Source organism: Balearica regulorum, chromosome 16 (assembly GCF_011004875.1).
Source record: "Balearica regulorum gibbericeps isolate bBalReg1 chromosome 16, bBalReg1.pri, whole genome shotgun sequence".
NCBI classification, from domain to species: Eukaryota; Metazoa; Chordata; class Aves; order Gruiformes; family Gruidae; genus Balearica; species Balearica regulorum.
In genome coordinates, this window is record NC_046199.1 from 2,149,132 (window position 1) to 2,166,945 (window position 17,814).

The 17,814-nt window shown below is 49.7% G+C and overlaps 1 protein-coding gene across 4 annotated transcripts in view; it reads right to left on the bottom strand.

Moving 5' to 3' along the window:
• Window positions 1–14,860, bottom strand: part of RALY (RALY heterogeneous nuclear ribonucleoprotein) — a 139,797-nt gene extending 124,937 nt beyond the window's left edge. For all 4 annotated transcript variants that reach the window (XM_075768489.1, XM_075768486.1, XM_075768487.1 and 1 more), the window contains exon 1: window positions 14,720–14,860. The gene's annotated coding sequence lies outside the window, so the exon portion shown is untranslated. The remainder of the gene's footprint in view (window positions 1–14,719) is intronic.
• Between the last annotated feature and the right edge of the window lie 2,954 nt (window positions 14,861–17,814).

The window sequence follows — 17,814 nt, forward strand, 5'->3', positions numbered from 1 at the left end:
AGGACACACACAACCAGCAGCACTTGAGAGCTTCAGCCTAGGCTGGGAGAGCTCCTTACTGTCACTGCAATACAGATAAAAACAAAGTTTTGTCAAACTGCTTGGTCTGGCATTTTTTTTTTTCTTTCTTTAAACCAGGTAACTCACACTAATCTGCAGCTAAATCCCACAAGATAGGAGGCACTGCTGAAATCCGTAAGGAAATAATTCCTGTTCCAAGTGACAAGTAAGATCTCATCGACAACATCCAGTGTCATCATCTTATCTGGAGGAGTCTCAGGCTCTGCTAAATGCACAGGAGACACCTTGTTTTGAACACTCTTTCAAGGATGGCCAGAACTACAAGTTGCCCACAGAGAAACAGGCTGGTTTTCACAGGGTCATGTTTTATACATGATACAGCACTGCAGCTTCTGGAGCATGCTGCTTTGAAGAGTTATTGTTTATGAATGTGTTATTAAAATAAACCAGAGCAAACAGGGGACACAGGATTCCCAGCTCTTGTGGCATTCCCGTATGATTTAAGATCAAAATAATCCACATGTGCACGGAGGCAAATCAAAGCATACCCTTGGTCACACCTTGGTGCGGCGCTGCCAGACAGGACTCCCCAACCCAGCACCGCACTGGAACTCTTACTTGTTGTATTACAAGCTAATGGGGACAAACTCAACCAAGTGCTGGAGCTGCAAAAGCATCTCCTGAACTCTGACTGTGACAGTTTGCTCCTGAATCAGCAACTGGGCTGCGTTCAGCTCCAGAGGAGCTACGTCTGCAAAGGCTCTATGGCGAGGCAGGGTGTGGAGTCCCAAAGACAGCCTCATCCCGATTCCTACACAGCCTTGCGCTGCCTCGGCTGCTTTGGACAAGGAGCAGCTAGACAGAAAATAACTGCAGAAGGTTAATAAATTCCTCTCAGAGAAGGGCTGGAGGCATAGAGCGTGGCGGTGGGATCAGTTACCCAGAGAGCAGGGGCAGAGGTTGGTAGACTTGACAGACCTGTATCATCTCTGTGTGATCAACAGTGTTTCCAACACAAATCCAGACACAGCCCCATACTAGCTACTATGAAGAAAATTAACTCTGTCTCAGGTGAAACCAGGACAGAGCTCTATGGCCCTTGCTGCTCTACCCAAGATGCTGCGCTTGGTTTTCAAGGAAGTTATTCCAACAGCTCAAGTACAGGACTGCTATTTCCTTCTAATTAGGAGTGAGAGAATGAACGGCCTGGGAAGCATCCTGGTCCTGGAGGCCAACCCACCCGGTGCAGAGCACACTTGGTGCAGAGCTACCTACCTCCAACACTGCAGGACTGGCTCCTTGACCTGCCATGCCCAGTCTCTGGGCTGGGAGAGGCCCTCTGGTTACTGGGTTCGTCCAAGCGAGACGGTGCCCACCACCCCAAGGGCAGCTACAGCTTGTGTCCCCCGCTGCAGGACTGGTAATGGCACAGACCCAGGTTTCACTCACTCGTCTGGACCCAGAGTGGTGCCAAAGACGCAGCCACAACCACTATGACAGTAAGAGTCAATGTCTTGACCTTACTTTTCAGTGTCTTGAAAGCATCTGTTCACCAAAAGCCATGTTTTCCAACACCATGTTTTCCAACACCTAAGCTTTAATACCTATGGGAACTGAGACCTTCAAGCCAAAAGGTCTTTGCTAGGGGAAAACTAGCCCCAACATCTGAAAAACAAGTCATTTCCTCACAAATCAGGTAAAGTAATGGTAAATCCATGACTGGAGGTCCTGATGAATGCAGAAGCTTACCACAATCCTTTGCTCCTCCAAACTTTAAGGCTATTAGCAGCAACTGAACACAGCCTTACCTCATCCTCTCCCATTTAACTGAATTTACATAAAAGTAATAAAGACTTCATCAAGATGCTGGAAAGCTCAGCCAGGCTCACTCCCCTTGAAGCACAAACTTCACCTGAACCCTTCTCAGAAGAACTTAGTGCAATGAAAACATTCAAGATTACTTGTTTTGACCAAAACAGCCATTTCACTTTTTATGTAAATGCAGGGCAGGGAACGGCATTCTTCTTCCCTCCTTTTCATTCTCTGAAAATAAGGAGTTTACAGCATGGTTTTAAAATCAAGTCAGGAGAAAACTGCAAAACACTTCTGCTTCTCCGTTTGCTTCCTAACCAGAAGCACCTGACGGCTCTGGGGACTTGCTGTGGTTTAACCCAGCAGGCAGGTAAAACAACCACACAGCCCTTCGCTCACCCGCACAGTGGGATGGGGGAGAGAATCGGAAAAATGTAAAACTTGTGGGTTGAGATAAAAACTGTTTAATAGGGCAGAAAAGGGAGAGAATAATGATGATAATGATAAAAGAATATACCAAACAAGCAATGCACAGCATAATTGCTCACCACCCACTGACCGATACCCAGCTAGTTCCTGAGCTGTGCCCTCCCCAGCCAGCTCCTCCCTGCTTCTATACCGAGCATGACATCATATGGTACGGAATATCCCTTTGGCCAGTTTGGGTCAGCTGTCCTGGCCACGTCCCCTCCTGGCTTCTTGCACACCTCCTGCAAAAAGCTCATACCTCCTCACTGTCCTTAATTGTAAACACTGCTTAGCAACAACTAACACATCAGTGTGTTACCAACACTATTTTCACATTGAATGCAAAACACAGCACCACACCAGCTACTAGGAAGAAAATTAACTGCATCCCAGCTGAAACCAGGACAGGACTCCACTTCTGTGCTCATGCATAAGTCAGAGACAACAGCATGGCAGATTTGTACACCACTCTGATCTCTGCCTTTAATTTTAAGCCACCGTCACCTTCTGCCCAAAACAAACTGAATGGATTTCCCAGTGGGTCTCTTGACTCACCAGCAAATTTTCCTTTTAAAGGTCAGAAAAATGTGTTGTGACAATAGGGATTTCATTAGTTTTCTCTTTGTTGCAGCTGGTCAGCAGGGACTTAAAGACTGGCTGCACTCAGGAGCTTCCCTAACAGCCCATCATTCATCTTATTTAGGAAGAAGGAAAGAGCAGTCATAGGAAACATCTCATCCCTTAATTTCCTGCCGAATACAGCAAGAGAGCAATTAGGAAGGTGGTCTCTCCAGCAGAGACATCTGTCCTGAGACGTCCTCACACACTTCACATATTCACACTCTGAGAATCAGGATTCCAGCTAAAATTCTTGCAGAATAGAACAGACAGAGGTTTTACTCCCAGTTTCCCTTCAAGTGCTCCAGCCTTTCTTTTTTCCAAGCAACTTTGAGCAACTCCATGAAATGCAGAGTCCACTTGCCCACACTGGGAGCCTGCTACAAGCCATACCCAGTTTCCAAGACCAATGCTCCTAAATCCATAGATCAATCACACCCAAGTCAGCTTTGGGTAGACCATCTACAACAATTTACTCTTCAAGTCACCAGGATCTGCTCATTGCTGAGAGGTCCTGGCATGCTGGCACTCATCCGGCTGCTTCAGAGTACAGAACTTGATGTCCAATTTTACATCTCAGGAGGCTGGTAGTGCTTGTAGGTGATCATTCATTTGCTGAAGGAAGAGCTGTAGATGATGTTCATTTGCTTGCAGATGCTAGTCATTTGCTGAAGGATGAGGTGACAGGTGCAGCCCTTCTTTCATTTCAAATGTTTCTTGATAGTCTTGTAGAGCAGGCAGAGCAGCTTTAATACCAGAAATGTCTTCCATACTGCATTGGATTGCATAAGGACATTCATATATTCATCTTCAGCTACTGCTGCTGTTTCAATTGTGGTTGCTTACGAGGTCATCTTAGCTGAGGAAAAAATTCAGGTAGCAGAGCCAGTTCCCTCTTCAGCTTTAAAATAAACCCGAGATCCTCTATTTATCTGTTTTTAATGGATGTTTAGGGTCCCACAGGGTCACGTTTTCAAGTTTTTCCTCTGCAAAGCTAGCAGCTTCCTTCTGTGAGAAACAAAGTTCTTAAATTATCACATAGCTTCAGGACTGAAGACAAAGAAACTCCCCAACAGGTAGAAACCAGCCAGATTGGTTTAGGTCACGTACTCCATGGACTGGAGTCAAACTAAGGAGATCAGAGGATGATGCTCAAGTGGGAAGATTAGTAGGAACCATATCTTTGATCCCCACTGATTTCACCCTAGGAGAGCATTTCCACAAGAAAATGGACCTGAGGCCACATCCACCAACACAAAAGGGAGACTTCCAACCATTTTCAAGGGTGTTAGATCAGATTCCTACCTAACATGCTTCCGGGCAAGACAGCTTGTTGGTTTTCAACTCATTTTATCCTCCACCACAGCCTGAGAACAGGTCAAGAAATATCAGAACAGGATTGGCTGGGTGGGGTGGGAGGAAGGAAGAGGAGGGAGAGCGATTTGCATTTTAATAAATACAGCAGTAGAAACACAGGCTTCAGATTAGGAAACAGGCTTTTTATTCAGAGCGAAGCAAGAGGCATCTGCTGGAAGCATGGCATAGAAGCATTTAGCATTTTGAACTGTAAGGCTAATCTGATATGACACTCCATCAACCCTGGATATGCAGCTTAAATAAATCTTTCATCAATAAAGTTCGTTGTCGCAAACCTGAAGCACATGGTAAAGCTAACATACTTCACCTGCACGCGCGTCCCCTTTGGGGTCTTCCCTTAAGGACATTCCTTATGGAGCCAGAAAGTGAATTTTGTGATTCTCCCTCCTTGGTTGCAGAAAGGAAATGCTGTCAAGTTTAGTCTTCATAAAGAAGCAAACACACATCTGACCTACATAGAGTGCACAGATGTGAGTAGCCTCACATAACACTCCAGAGATATTTTTTTGTTTTAATTGTGAAAAAATTAAACACCACCTGCTTAGCCTGGAAACGTGCAGGAACAAAAGCCAGCTGTACACAGGAATGCTGCACCAGGCTTCAGACTGGAACTCAGTATCACCATGTCCATCTTTTTTTTTTTTTTTAATTATACATCTCAACAGATCATTTTCAAGATTGTTTAAGATACAGCTTTTGTTACCAAAACTGAAAGCACCAGTAACTTTGGGCAGAAGCCTGAAGGATGGATGTTTGTCCCACAGGGACTTGTGGAGTTTTGCACGATGGTTCATGGCACAAGTGCAGAACAGAGCACAGGATCTGCCGAATCGGGCCAGAACTACATCACCCCAACACCAGTGCGAACAACGTTTTTATTTTAAATAAGCTTCATGCTTCTGCAGCATCTAGATGACCTACTAAAAGCCCAAGTTAATGCACTTGGTGTCTGTAGTTCATAAAAGAATCCCAGAGTTTAGAGACAAAAAAGTAGGAAAATAAGTAGATGCAGCAATATTAAACAAAATTAAGACACTCTGGCCAGATCTGCCAAGTTCCGAGCAAGGAAGGTGCCTGGCAGAGGGTTCCCTCCTCGCGAGCCAACATCAAGCCTTGAAAAAAAAAAAAAAAAAAAAAAAAAAACCAGCTGCTATGCTCCTGCACCGAGCTAAATACCACATGCCATGCATTTCCCAGAGTCCAGCCCTCCGCAAGAAAATCAGCTGTGGCAGGGTTAAGCCCCGAGGAATGGGAATCCCAGGGGAAGGCTGCAGGCGTGGAAGGCCGGGCTCAGGCGCAGAAGGCCGGGCTCAGGCGCGGAAGACACCCGACTACTTCGGCTGCAAGTCGGGGTTTTACAGGCGGGTTTTAGGGGAGGAGAGACAACCGAGCAGCATAACTAGCATCCAAAGCATGCGGACTGAGGGCAAGGAGGCCGGGCTTTATTCCCAGCTCTGCTACAACCCAAGGTCAGGCTGAGTCGCTTGCCCTCCTACCTTTTATATATTTAGAGCATAAACTCCAGAGCCACAACTACTGCTCACTAGCTGTATGCACAGAGCTCCAGATACTACCGTACTGTAAGGAAATATGTCAAAGATTAGCCAGCATGTCCTCCACATTTTTCACATTTGTTAAAAAATGGATTTTTTTTTTTTCTCCCCAGGGAGGGGACAAGAACCAGGACAGTGGTGACTCCAGAGGGTGGGAAGCCTTATCAATACTTCGTGCTCTCCTTTATTCTTACTAGAGAACTTCAACCAAACAGAATTCAAGGAATAAACAAGAATAAAGTAAATTAATCAGTCTACATCTCTTATCAGCTAGTCTTTGGTCTACTTGCTAAAGATTCCCCTCGCTCATGACTGTGAGGCTCTGGAGGTGAAATAAAGAGTTGATAAACTTCAGGGTAAGAAAAAAAATTCCCAACTTAGTCTGTTCTTAGGTGGAAATATAAAAACGAGCCACAAGAAGCAGAAGTCCTCGCTCTCTGCAGTCAGACACAAGCACCTCATCAGCATCAGCCTGTTCCTCACAAACAAGGACAGCAGTTCAGCGTGGGCAGAGGGCATGGACTTCCAAAACCGCTTTCTTTTCTCAAACTCAGTGGATCTAAAGGCTGTTTTCCATCATTGCACAAAGTTGTATCACTGCAGGTTGCAGAGACACTCGGTAACACTCCCCTTCTGTTACAACCAAGGAAAGGAATATTAAAGTGTCTGTATTTATAAGACATTGCTGGGCTGCTTTGTCCAACTGCATTTTGCCCCAAGACACGGCAACTTTTCAGCCTGAGCAGCCTGTTGAAGCATGGAGTTCATCCTTGGTTTTGGGAGTTCTAGAGAAAAGGCTTTGTGTAACCAAACACTATTTACTCCCCATACGTGCTACAGATCGGCAACCCAGCTGTGAAGACTCGGGGCAAGCTATAAATCACTCCCGTGACTTAATGGGTAAAAGCCTTGACTTGCTGCACCAGAGTCCCATGCACAAACTATAAAACACAGATGTTTACGCTACATACACAGCTAAAAATCGATTAATTCTGAGGTCATGAGCACTGTGTTCTTCCCCCTCTTGCAAATCCGTATTTGAACGGGCATACATCATCGGCGAGAAGCAGACAGAAATCGGACGGTGATACAATGCCTGCAAATTGAACTGCAGAAGGCAATGATAAAAAAGCAACAAATGCAGAGGACAGCCTGTATCACAAGCGCACACACAGCCTCTTCCCCCGTGCCCGGGCTGCTGCAGCACCCATTGCCTTAGCACCCGTCACTTGGGCAACCCCCTCCGCACCCTGAGCCCTGCAGCAGCTCCTCTCATCAGTGTTTTGGAACATCTACAGGAACAAGGGTGATCGTGCATCTAAATAACGAGTCAGCAATGCACTCCCTTTGGGTTAACCCAGGAAAAAGGTCGGTCTGAGCTGTCACCATTTACGTGCTAAGAAAAAACCCCAAGTATCTGCATACATAAAGTAGCCATCAGAAGCATGCTACACAACAATTTATTGAATCTTGCTTCCTGTCCAACTATAGCTTCTGGGGTTTTCTACACTGAATTAGCCCCCTCCGCTCTCTCCTGCCTGTTTTATAGAGCAAATGTTTTCCTGTTGCGAGGTATTTTATCCCAGCCCCCGCAGGTCTCAGTGCTCAAATGGGAAAGGAAGGAAGGGAGTCAAAGCTGCTTCTCTAACACTGTGATACTGAACTACCCTGCCAGCAGCTGCCGGTGCCGGGCATCGCTTCGCTGCTGCATCCCACTGGCAGCGCATCATCATCCAGCGCAGCCCTTCCATCCCTTCCCAGGGAGCAGCAAGGAGGAGAAAGATCCCACGGTTGCAGTAAGGAGAGAGCAGGTCAGCTTTAAGCAAGAGCAGAGCACTGGTAGCTTTTGCCTTGAAATTAATGAGCACTTTGGTTTTTCGCTTTCCCGGGACCCCTGGTGCGTTCCAGACCGGGCTGGAAGGCCAGTCCAGGAGAACCAGGAGTGAAGCACAGGGGCAGAGACACAGGCTTCTCCATCCTTCGGCTGAAAGAACTTTATTCCTCTGGACCATATATGCAGCCTGTTCATTTTGGGAAAAAAAAGAGGTAATTTAAGATACCTTTTGTAATGACTGCTGGCAGAGCAAAGATGAAGGGCCATAAGAGATGCTCAATGTTTAAGCCCACCTTCAAAGTGATTCGGGGAGCTGCTGAAAATAAACAAATAACCAGGGCCCAGGAGCCAGGTAAAAGCTGACAAAGAAATTGCTTTTTTTTTTCCTAGGCAAACAGGAGGCAGCTAATAGCTCAGTTCAGAGAGGCTGAGCTCTCTCTCCTCATAATACAAGGGGGGCAAGAGACCAAATTTAATTTCTTCCTCACAACAACTTTAATTAAAATCATCTAAGCCCTTCCTGCCTCTCTCCTGCCATGAGGTGTGGTTCTGCTCACAGGAGGTATTAGCAAACTCCGGCTTATTAACGTGCCCTCCCTGAAAGTGGTGTTTATACCGCAGTCAAATGGCTGGGGAGCTCATCCGCAGGAAAGCGCTCCGCTCCTAATTAAGAGGAAAAAACCACAAAGCCCACCTTTGATGTGTATCAGTGGCAGGAGTCCTTCCCCGTGTGCTCGTGAAGCTGTTCAACAGCCTTAGCTTCACAGGGCATCTTTCCAGTGGAATTCACCATTGGATGTTTCTCCTCACCATCACCTGTGCTCACACTGCTGCAGAACCAACAGTCACAAGCAAATACATGTTTTACAAGCAGACACAGCTCCAGGAACAGAAGCCAGGAGCTGTTGAACCGCCAAACCACCACACCACCACCCTTCCAGCAGGGACACGCTCAGTCAGGTCACACAGCACCATCAGCTCTGCAATATTATGTCCCAGAGCAACCACAGAGGTTCTCAAATCTATCTAGAAAAAACCCACAGTTATGTTGGAGGCTAAAAGGAGCCGTGCTCCTAAAGGACACCATACGCCCAGTACCAGCCACCTGTGATCTTCTACACAGGGGCCATATCTCAGACCAGGAGAGTCACCTTGAAGTCCTGGCAAGTCTAGGATGCAACTGAGAAGAACGTGCCAAGGCGAGGTGAAAGAGGCAACATGAACGGCGACAGCATCGCCTGCCAGTTGACCGTCATACGATATCCACAGAAGCAGTTGCTCCCATGCCACCACACGTGGTCGAGATCCAAACCTCTTCGTTGGAGCACCAGATTATCCTTATTCCTCCCAGGCAGTGGGCTTCATTCACAGCTTAAGTTCAAACAGACCTCCCACCTCCAAGCAGAGGTATTTTCTCCCTGTGCAGGACAGCTGACAGAACTGGTGCTCCCTGTGTCCTTCTAAAGGAAGGATTTCCTCTCACAAGTGCTCCCAAGACAGTTTTCCAAACAAAGTTTGCTAAAGGCAGAAAGAAAGTATGAGAATTAGACTAATAAAGACATCAAGAGCCTAGGCGGGGAGCATCTGCAACCGCCTCTTCCGTCCGCCTTGCCAGTCTAGTCCTGAACTCCGAAATTCATGTATTACAATGAGCACTAGTGGTGATCTAATTCCCAGCGCCCAGAACAAGTGTCCATTGCCATCATTTCCACAACATCTCCTCTGGCAGAAACCGTCACCCTTATTTCCATGTTTAAGTACCTTCACGGGCAGGCAGACCCCCCGCGTGGAGGGATGTTCTCCCTCCAATGAAGGCGGGACACAGCGGGAGCCACTTAATCCTGACACAGCAGGAGACAGAACTGCACTGCCTCAATTATTGCTCTTGCTTACACACTCAGCCTGTCCGTTCTTATTCTGCTTGTAGTAGCAATCAGAAGATGAGTTCACATTCATTCCCACTGTGGCTGCGTTTGTTGAAATATAAGCTGCTTGCAAAAGCATCAGATAAAGCTACGCCACTTTTCAGCGCCTATTGTTCGGGACGACCACACAGCACATTCAGCTGATGCTGCAGACTTCACCTGGGAATCACTGAATTCACGTGGACGTAGCCCAGAGGTGCCCACGCTATTTACCTCACTCTTGGTTTCTTAGGGGGGGAAAAAAAACCCCCAACAAAAACTAACCCTGGCATTATGTTTTCTATTTTAAAACCAGACTTTTTGGAACAAAAAAAAAAAAAAAAAAAAAGAACAGTGGTGCAACATTACTGGCAAAGTCTACAAATGGACGTTCAGTAAAGGAAATTCTCTGCTGCAGGTGCAGAAGTGCTACCGAAACCGAGTCCAGCATCCTGCCGTTCAGCTCCAGCATCAGGGTAGAAGCAAAAGCCAGAACCCCTTAAATCAATGGGGGGACCTTACCTGCAAAGGCAAGGCCAAGTCTTGGGAGCTTCTCCTTGGCACACCTTGCTCTATGTCAGTATTTGGTTTCAATATATTTTCAAAGTTTGCTTTTTTCAAAAAAATATTATTATTAGGTGCCAGAGTGACAAATGCAGGATCCACCCACCTCCGAAGCAGCTCATCAGGTCCCCCATGGAGGGGGTACATCCACTCCCGGGTCTCTTCACGTTGGAAGATATAAGAGACCTCAGTAAGCAGAGCAAACAGGATTGTTTGTGTTAAACAGTGTTATACAAGAGCCCAAAAAGATGACTCAGCCCTCCCTCGTAGCCTTCCCCGGCTATCCAGAACAAAGGCAGGCACCGAAAGCAGTGGTCTCTGGAGGTGAGGTTACTCCAGGGATCCCTCCTGCCCTGGCAATACAGCTTTGGACACCGTTCGTAAGGCCGATGCTGCTTTAAGATGGCTAGATTTTAAGACAAAAACTGTTCTCACTTTATTTAAGAAAAGGAAGTCATTACGATACTCCCAGTATTTCACCTTTCTTAAACAAGAAGGGCCTCAGTGGGAGCTTACAGAAGCTATAGATTGCAGGCGATATACTTTTCCGCATCCGTGCTTCAGCATCAGCTGTTACACCCTGCACACTATCCCCATCTCGGGCTCCACCGAAGTAGCTTCTCTTGTTTGCCCACAGCCTGGCAACAGCAGGACACTATTTCTGGTTGTTTCAAGCCACAAGAAACATGAGAAGGCACAAGAAAAGCTTTAGAGTCACTATTTGCACGCATACTTCTTGCCTCCATGCGAGCTGAGGATTTCTTAAGACACGCAAAAGCAAACCGTCTTTGCTCACTGTTACAAGCCTTGGTTTAATAGTTCCAGCATCTTAAATGCAAAGCTAGACACTTACAAGCAGATGTTAATTCCGCAGAACACCAGTTCTGAGCCAATCTCTGCCCTGGTGTCACCTCAATTCTGCCTTTTATAAAGCACATAGAATTAATTTTATATCAGAGATGGAGCCAGCAGACACCTGCCCTTGTAATTAAATATACACTTTCAGGTGAGAACCACCATGTAACATTACTCACTTGAATTGAACAGCTACGCTAGGACCAGTGGCAAGAATAAAAATAGACACAGTTCGCACCACGCCGAGGAAGGCAGCAGCATTCTTGTGCACAACAGCAAGATCAACTTAATCACAAATGACAACTTCTGAAAGCCTTTACTTTGGATTCATCCCTGGCATTTTTCTAGGCCAGCTTGCAAACAAAAGCTTTGTCTTCTTAAAATGCAATCGCCTGAGGCGCCTCTAAAAAAAGTGACACAACTCAGGTCTGAAAAATGCCTCCTGGGCTTCAGATTCTCCTAAGAGCCTCTTTGCTATTCAGCTTGATTCAGATTACCCAGATCACCACGAATTCTGCAGATTTAGCCTCGGCTACCAACACAGGTATAAAAAGCACACATTTAGGATTATTTTTTTAAGTGATATAATTAAAGCTCTACAGTTATAAAAAAAGAACTTGTTATTGATCCAAATAGTTCCTCCCTCCCTTTTCTCCAGCAGGTTTGTAAACACTCTCTGATGACAGTTTATTCTGACTTTCACTATGTTTAGCTTATTTCAGATTTGTTTTTCTAGCACGTTTTTCTTGCTGCCTGTTTTCAACCTTTCCATCACAAACCTCAAGCTGTGAAAAGAACGAGCAACTTGTTTTGGAATCAAAACTCGGGCCCAAAATTCAATTGCTTGTTTCTTCTCCCCTCCACAAACCTTCTTCATTTCAACAATTCCACGAGCAACGCCTTCGTGCTTCTTCAAACGCAGGAACACAACCCTGTGCCAGGCAAAACAGGAACTTAATGGGAGGGGGCAAGGAAGAAAAAGCTGCAATTCTCCTCAAGACAGACACAGCTATCTCTAATACCTGTAAATAACATCTCGGATAACTCTGCAGTACCTCTAGGGTATCCGAGATTTTTATATCCATAGGCCATTTTCTTTGAATAGATGCAAGTTTACTTCTACATCTGAAAACTCCTTATGCCGCCATCAATAAAGAACTCAAATCAAAAGAAGCTCCACTGCTTTTATTGAATAATTTGGAACAAAGAGAGCCAAAAGCTCTCTTGGTGCTGGGAGCACGTTAGTCTTATTTTTCCGAATGATCAAGTCCCATCACTTATTCCACATAAATTGTTCTCTGTCAAGAGCTTTAATCTTCTCTTTGCAATCCCTAAATAAAACATCCTTCCAAAACTCGCTGCCTATTATCTGCCTTTTCTAAAGAAAGCGGTTCTTAAAAGACCCACCTTCTGCTTTGCCATTCCCCTGAAATCCATCTACAACATTAACCTGACAGAAGTAAAATACAGGCAATCCTTCACGGGCACGGCACGGCAAACTAAATGAGTGTCTGTCTGAACATACGCACCTCACGAAGGAAGGTATCACACGCAGCCAAGCCGAACGCAACACCAAAACCAAGAGTCATAAGAAGATTTCCAGGAATGTAAGCAATAAACCTTGTGACAAGTTGTCACCGAGAGTGGGCAGCCCATGAAGGATGCTACGGAGCCACGTTGCCGTGGTTTAACCCGAGGTTTCGCTCACGACGCAGGCTCCTTACCTCCCCGGTCACCCGTGAAGATCAGAAAAAGGCAGTCCTTCCCTTCACACCAAGTCAGCGCAGGCTCCTCATCCAGGAGCTCTGTTGCCGGCTTTGCTTCGAAAACAATTCCTTCCCTATCCTTTACCTTAGGAGAAAATAACGCAGAGAACCCAAATCAGAACAAACTGCAGAATAAAGGACAGGACAAAATGCAAGAGAAAGCACCACCTCCGCCTTTCTCAACTGAGAGAGGGCGGCCAAGAGGGGAAGCACCTGTAGAAGAGATCAGGCTTCCTCTTTACAGCAGAGACAACCCAGAGGTCCTGCAACCCAGCCTACACCTTCCACCGCGGCACTGCTCGTCTGAGCTGGCAGCCAGCGTCGCTCAAAGCCAGAGAGAACGCGCTCAGCCTGGGCGCCGACGTCCACAGCAAATACCAGTCCGAACGCTCGCGCTGGCCCTGCCAGCTCAGGGAAAACCACCGGCAGCGGCAGACACGCGCTGCCCACACCGGCTCCCTCACCAGCCCGGCAAACGCCGGCTATCAGTTACCTTACGGTATTTATTTGCAGGGGAAAGACAACAATCACTTCCTCAATATCAAATAAGAGGGTCTTTTTTTCTGGCCTCGAAAGTAAGCTGAAGTCAATCGTGATGCTATCGACTTCAGTCTGCACTAAAGCCCGAGCAGAAGAGCTACCCGACAACAGAGCGAGCGGCTGCTGGAAGGTGGGAAAGCCCCAGGAGCCCGCAGCCCAGCGCAAGCTCGTTCCCCGGCTTATCCTCACAGCCCAGGGCTTCCCCTGCCAAGAAACAAAGCGGAGAATTCTACTCGGCAGCACAGTCAGGAAAATGAAGGTGCACAGCCACACTGCTCTCCATGCGAGCGATTTCTGTCTCAGCCGTCTGGGCTCTCGCACCGTAAGAGAAACCAGCCGTAGGGGCACCCTCCCAAGTGCAAAGCCCCCGCCAGCACTCGGTGCTTGGCACACGCATAACGAACCCGCTCTGACAGCAGCCGGGACTAAGAGCTGGAGTTTCACACCGCACCTCACTTACGGAAATCACCAACCCGGACGTATCCGCGACAGATGACAGCAATCGCCCTTTCTCACAGGCGGAGGACCGCGTCGTGAAGCCGCTGGCTCCCAGGGCACCAGCCGCGCTGCTCGGGTGCGGCACCGGCACGGAGCGGCCACCGGCACGGAGCGGCCACCGGCACGGAGCGGCCACCGGCACGGAGCGGCCACCGGCCTGAGCACCCGCCCTGCGGCACCGGCACGGAGCGGCTCAGCACCCCCCGCCCGGGACCCTCTCCAGAGGGAGCCGAGCACGCCTGCGCTACCAGACACAGCGAGTTAACTCGCGATCGCTACAGGCACTTTGCGGACATCCCCCGCGACCCAGCCCCCGCCCGGGACCGGCGTTACAAGTGTCCCGAGCACCGGGGGGACCCGCCGGGACCGGCTGCCCCAGCCCCAAGGAGCGGGATTGGGGGGGGGGGGGGGGGGCGGCTCAGCCCCGGAGTCAAACCCCGGCCCCACGGCAGCAGCGGGGACGGATGTCACCCAGCACCCACTTTTAAAGGCGAAAAGTTTCCCGTCCCGCAGGTGCCGGCATCTCCGAGGTTTTTCCCCTTTGCCATTAAAAGGGGGGAAGCGTGGATCGGGGATGAAAAAAGGAAAAGAAAAAAAAAAGGGAAAAAAAGAAAAAACCCAACCAACAAGAAAATTAGTGGGTAAAGGAGACGATTAAAGGGGGAAAAAAAAAAAAAAAAACCAAAACAAAACCACCATGAAAAGACAGTAACTCGCTTGCAGCCAGCGGAGCCCCAGGACAGCACACTCCGTCCCGCAGGAGCAGCCCGCGGAGCGGAGCGGCGGCTCGGCCGGAGGCAGCTCGCTGCGGGGGCACCGCCGGCCCCGGGGCTGCCGACCGGGGAGGAGGGGGGGGGTGGGGGGGGGGGGGGGGGGAGCCGCCAAGAAGGAAAGCGCAGAAGCACTCACCGAGCAGGAAGGCGCCGGAGGACGGCGGTGAGGAGGGTGAGGAGGGTGAGGACGGAGCGGTGAGGACGGAGGGACGAGGCGCGGAGCAGCGGCGCCCCCCAGCCCCGCCCGCCCTCGCCCCGCGGGAGCCGCCGGCCCAGTGCTGCGCGCCGCCCCGCCGCTCCGGCTCCTTCCCGCCGACCGTACCACGGGGCCGCGCCGGGGGGGGGGGGGGAAACGGGGGGTTGGGAGAGGGGACACGGCGCCCACGCCGGCAGCTGCTGACCGCCCCCAGTGCCGCCGCGGAGCCGCCCGAGCGGATCCGGCCTGCGGGGCTGTGCCGTGCCGTGCCGCGCCGCCGGGCCTCGGTCGGGGCAGCGCCGCTACCCCCCGCACCCCCCCGGCTCCCCTCCCGCTCTGCAGCCGTCGCGGTGGAAGAGTCCAGCGCGGGGGGGCGGGGCGGTGCTGGGCGGGGATGCTCCGGGCAGCGGGTCCGGCGGCGGCTGGTCCCGGTCCCGCTCCCGGTCCTGATCCCGGTCCCGCAGCTCGACCCCGGGCGCCTCCGGGAGCTGCATACCAGGCGATCCCGCTGAGCTCCCCGAGCACCGCTCGCTCGTTGTTTAACCCGGGTTCACCTGAATCGCAGCCGAGGTTCGTGCCCGCAGACCGCATCCGTCCGCCCGCAGCCCAGCGCCCCGGTGAGCCCGGAGCCGGAGCGGGGAACCCGGCCCGGGGGCTGCGCGCCAGGAGCCGCTCCCGGGTCCGGAGCTGAAACTCCAGCTCAGCCGCTCCTCCCCAGGTGTTTTCTGTAACAGACGGATTCTCAGCTTGGCTTCTCTACTCCGTGTTTGATTGCTCCTCACACAGAAACCAGTCCTCTTAGGAGCCAGGTGTTTTCTCACCAAAACTAATGTCCAGCATTTCATCACTCAATAGACGCGTGGGAAGTCCACGCTAAAAGCCTTGGCAGCAGAGGGACAGGCACATGCAGAGATGCGTAAAACCACGGCTGTACACGGCATCAATTGACGATGCGCACGCGGGTTGCACGCTCGCGCACGGTGTGGTCCCAGCTCATGGGAAGCACGTTCAGGCCACTGGGATGTTTACTACAAATAACTGTATGCAACGGCTCTCTGCAGCGCGGTACCGAAGAGCGAGAGCCCACCTGCACGAGCGACCCATCACAGTCGTGCTCGCTGCAACGCTTCGGCATGTTCCTCTTCCAGCGTTTCTGGGATAGCGCCATAGCACAGATGATTAATTGGCAATCAAGGCAGAGACAAATCCCCTCTGAAGTATTCTGCATTGATCCCAACATAAGTATGGTGGCGTTTCAGTGCTGAGTTACACAAAACTACCCAGCATAATGCTTGCTCCTGCTGAGGCTGGTGGGAGCGATGAGGTGCTCAGAAGATACCTCTGAAGGTTGGGTGGTTCAGTAGTAGGAGACCCCTTAATAAGGTGAACTCTCTTGCCAACATCCAGACCTGACCGACTGTGGGCTGGAGGCAAGATCTCTGGGTACCTACCAACCCAAACGTGAAGAATTAACCATTCTTCAGATTAATTTTTCTAGGGCAACTCGCACGTATCTCTTCCAAGCTTCAGTTTTTCACCCGCGGAGTGGGCTTCCCAATGACAGGTTGAAAGGCAAAACCTCATCAGCTTCCCAGTTTAATACATTGGCTTTTCCCCTGAAATCCAGGTACCCCAGTCTGTCATGGGATATTGTGCTCCCTCCCCTCTCTCCTCGGAAAACAATTTCCCCCTCGGGTTTCTCTTCCCGTGATAAATGACCCCCTCACGGTGAGGGGAGACAATGAACCACAGTCCTGGTTCAGAGCATCGCAGTGCATATCCTGGGCAAGGCAGTCGCCTGGTTTCCTTCCAGAAGGAGGAGGATCAAGGGGCACCGAGTTGTAAATGTCTATGGAGCTATGCAATAGCATTGCAGAATAATTCAGCAGTATTTTTCCAGTGTTGGGGAATTCAGCTTTTTGACCAAAATTCTCCACCCACCAAAGCCCCAGTAACGCCTGTAAACTTCTGCAAAAGCAGGTGCTTCTCATATTAGTCCAGAATTAACTTTTCATCAAAACCTGATTTTCTTTAAAGTCCTATTTATTATTGCTTAACAATCACTTCAAAGTCTATGGGTGGGAAGCAATACAAAAGCATCTTTCATTATTCATTAAGGACAAATGATGCAGGGGTTTTGCAAGGGAATAGAAAGTACACATGCTTTTCTGCACTTAAAACAATTATTTCTTATTAATAACCCTACAGAAAGGTGCCCCACAGAGAGCTGCAGTTTGGATGCTTTTGAAGTTAAGTCTCTTGATCACAAAAAGAATTATTCTTCCCCTGCGACACTCCTGAGCAGAGATCCTGGGAAATGTTTTGGTTTGTCGTTTTTATTTTTTTAAAAGACTTAGATGGTTGTTTTTGGGGGTGTCCCCTTCACGGGATGGAAAAGTAACATAGTGGTAATCATGGCGATTGAGACCTGTCACGAGAATAAAAAGCTGCAGCTACAGAGCAAACCTGCAGCAGGTTTGGGAAGAGGATTGAGGAGAGCTCAGGCCCTGGAGGTCTCATCCAACCTCTGGGAGGCTGCTGGGCTTGCTCCGGTTTAGCACCACGTTTCTTGTCCCGGAGGTGGCCCAACTGCACGTGCCGTTCCAGATGCGGTTGGCACGTGCCACAGAGGGGGAGCCGGCATCGCCCTCCATCCACTGCCCATACAGCCTGGTCACTGTCGCCGACCTCGCTGCGGGGGTGCACTGCTCCCCAAGGTTTGTTGGCTGCCCAGTGCACCCCAGGGCCTTTGCAGCAGAGCTGCTCGCCAGCCACTCAGTCCCCAACCTGTACGGGGCAAGGGGACTTCCCATCCTGCGTGCAGGGCTTTGCCTTTTTCCTCGCTGGATTTCATGAGATCCCCGTGGCCTGTTCCACCAGCCCACGCAGCCCTTGCTCAGTGGCAGCCCTGCCCTCGAGCACGTTGGCTGCATGTTGGGTATCATCTGCGAACCTGAGGGTGCGTTTTGTCCCCTCCTGAGGTCATTGCTAGGGCTATTAGGACAGGTCCCAGGAGACCACCGAGGGGTCTTTCC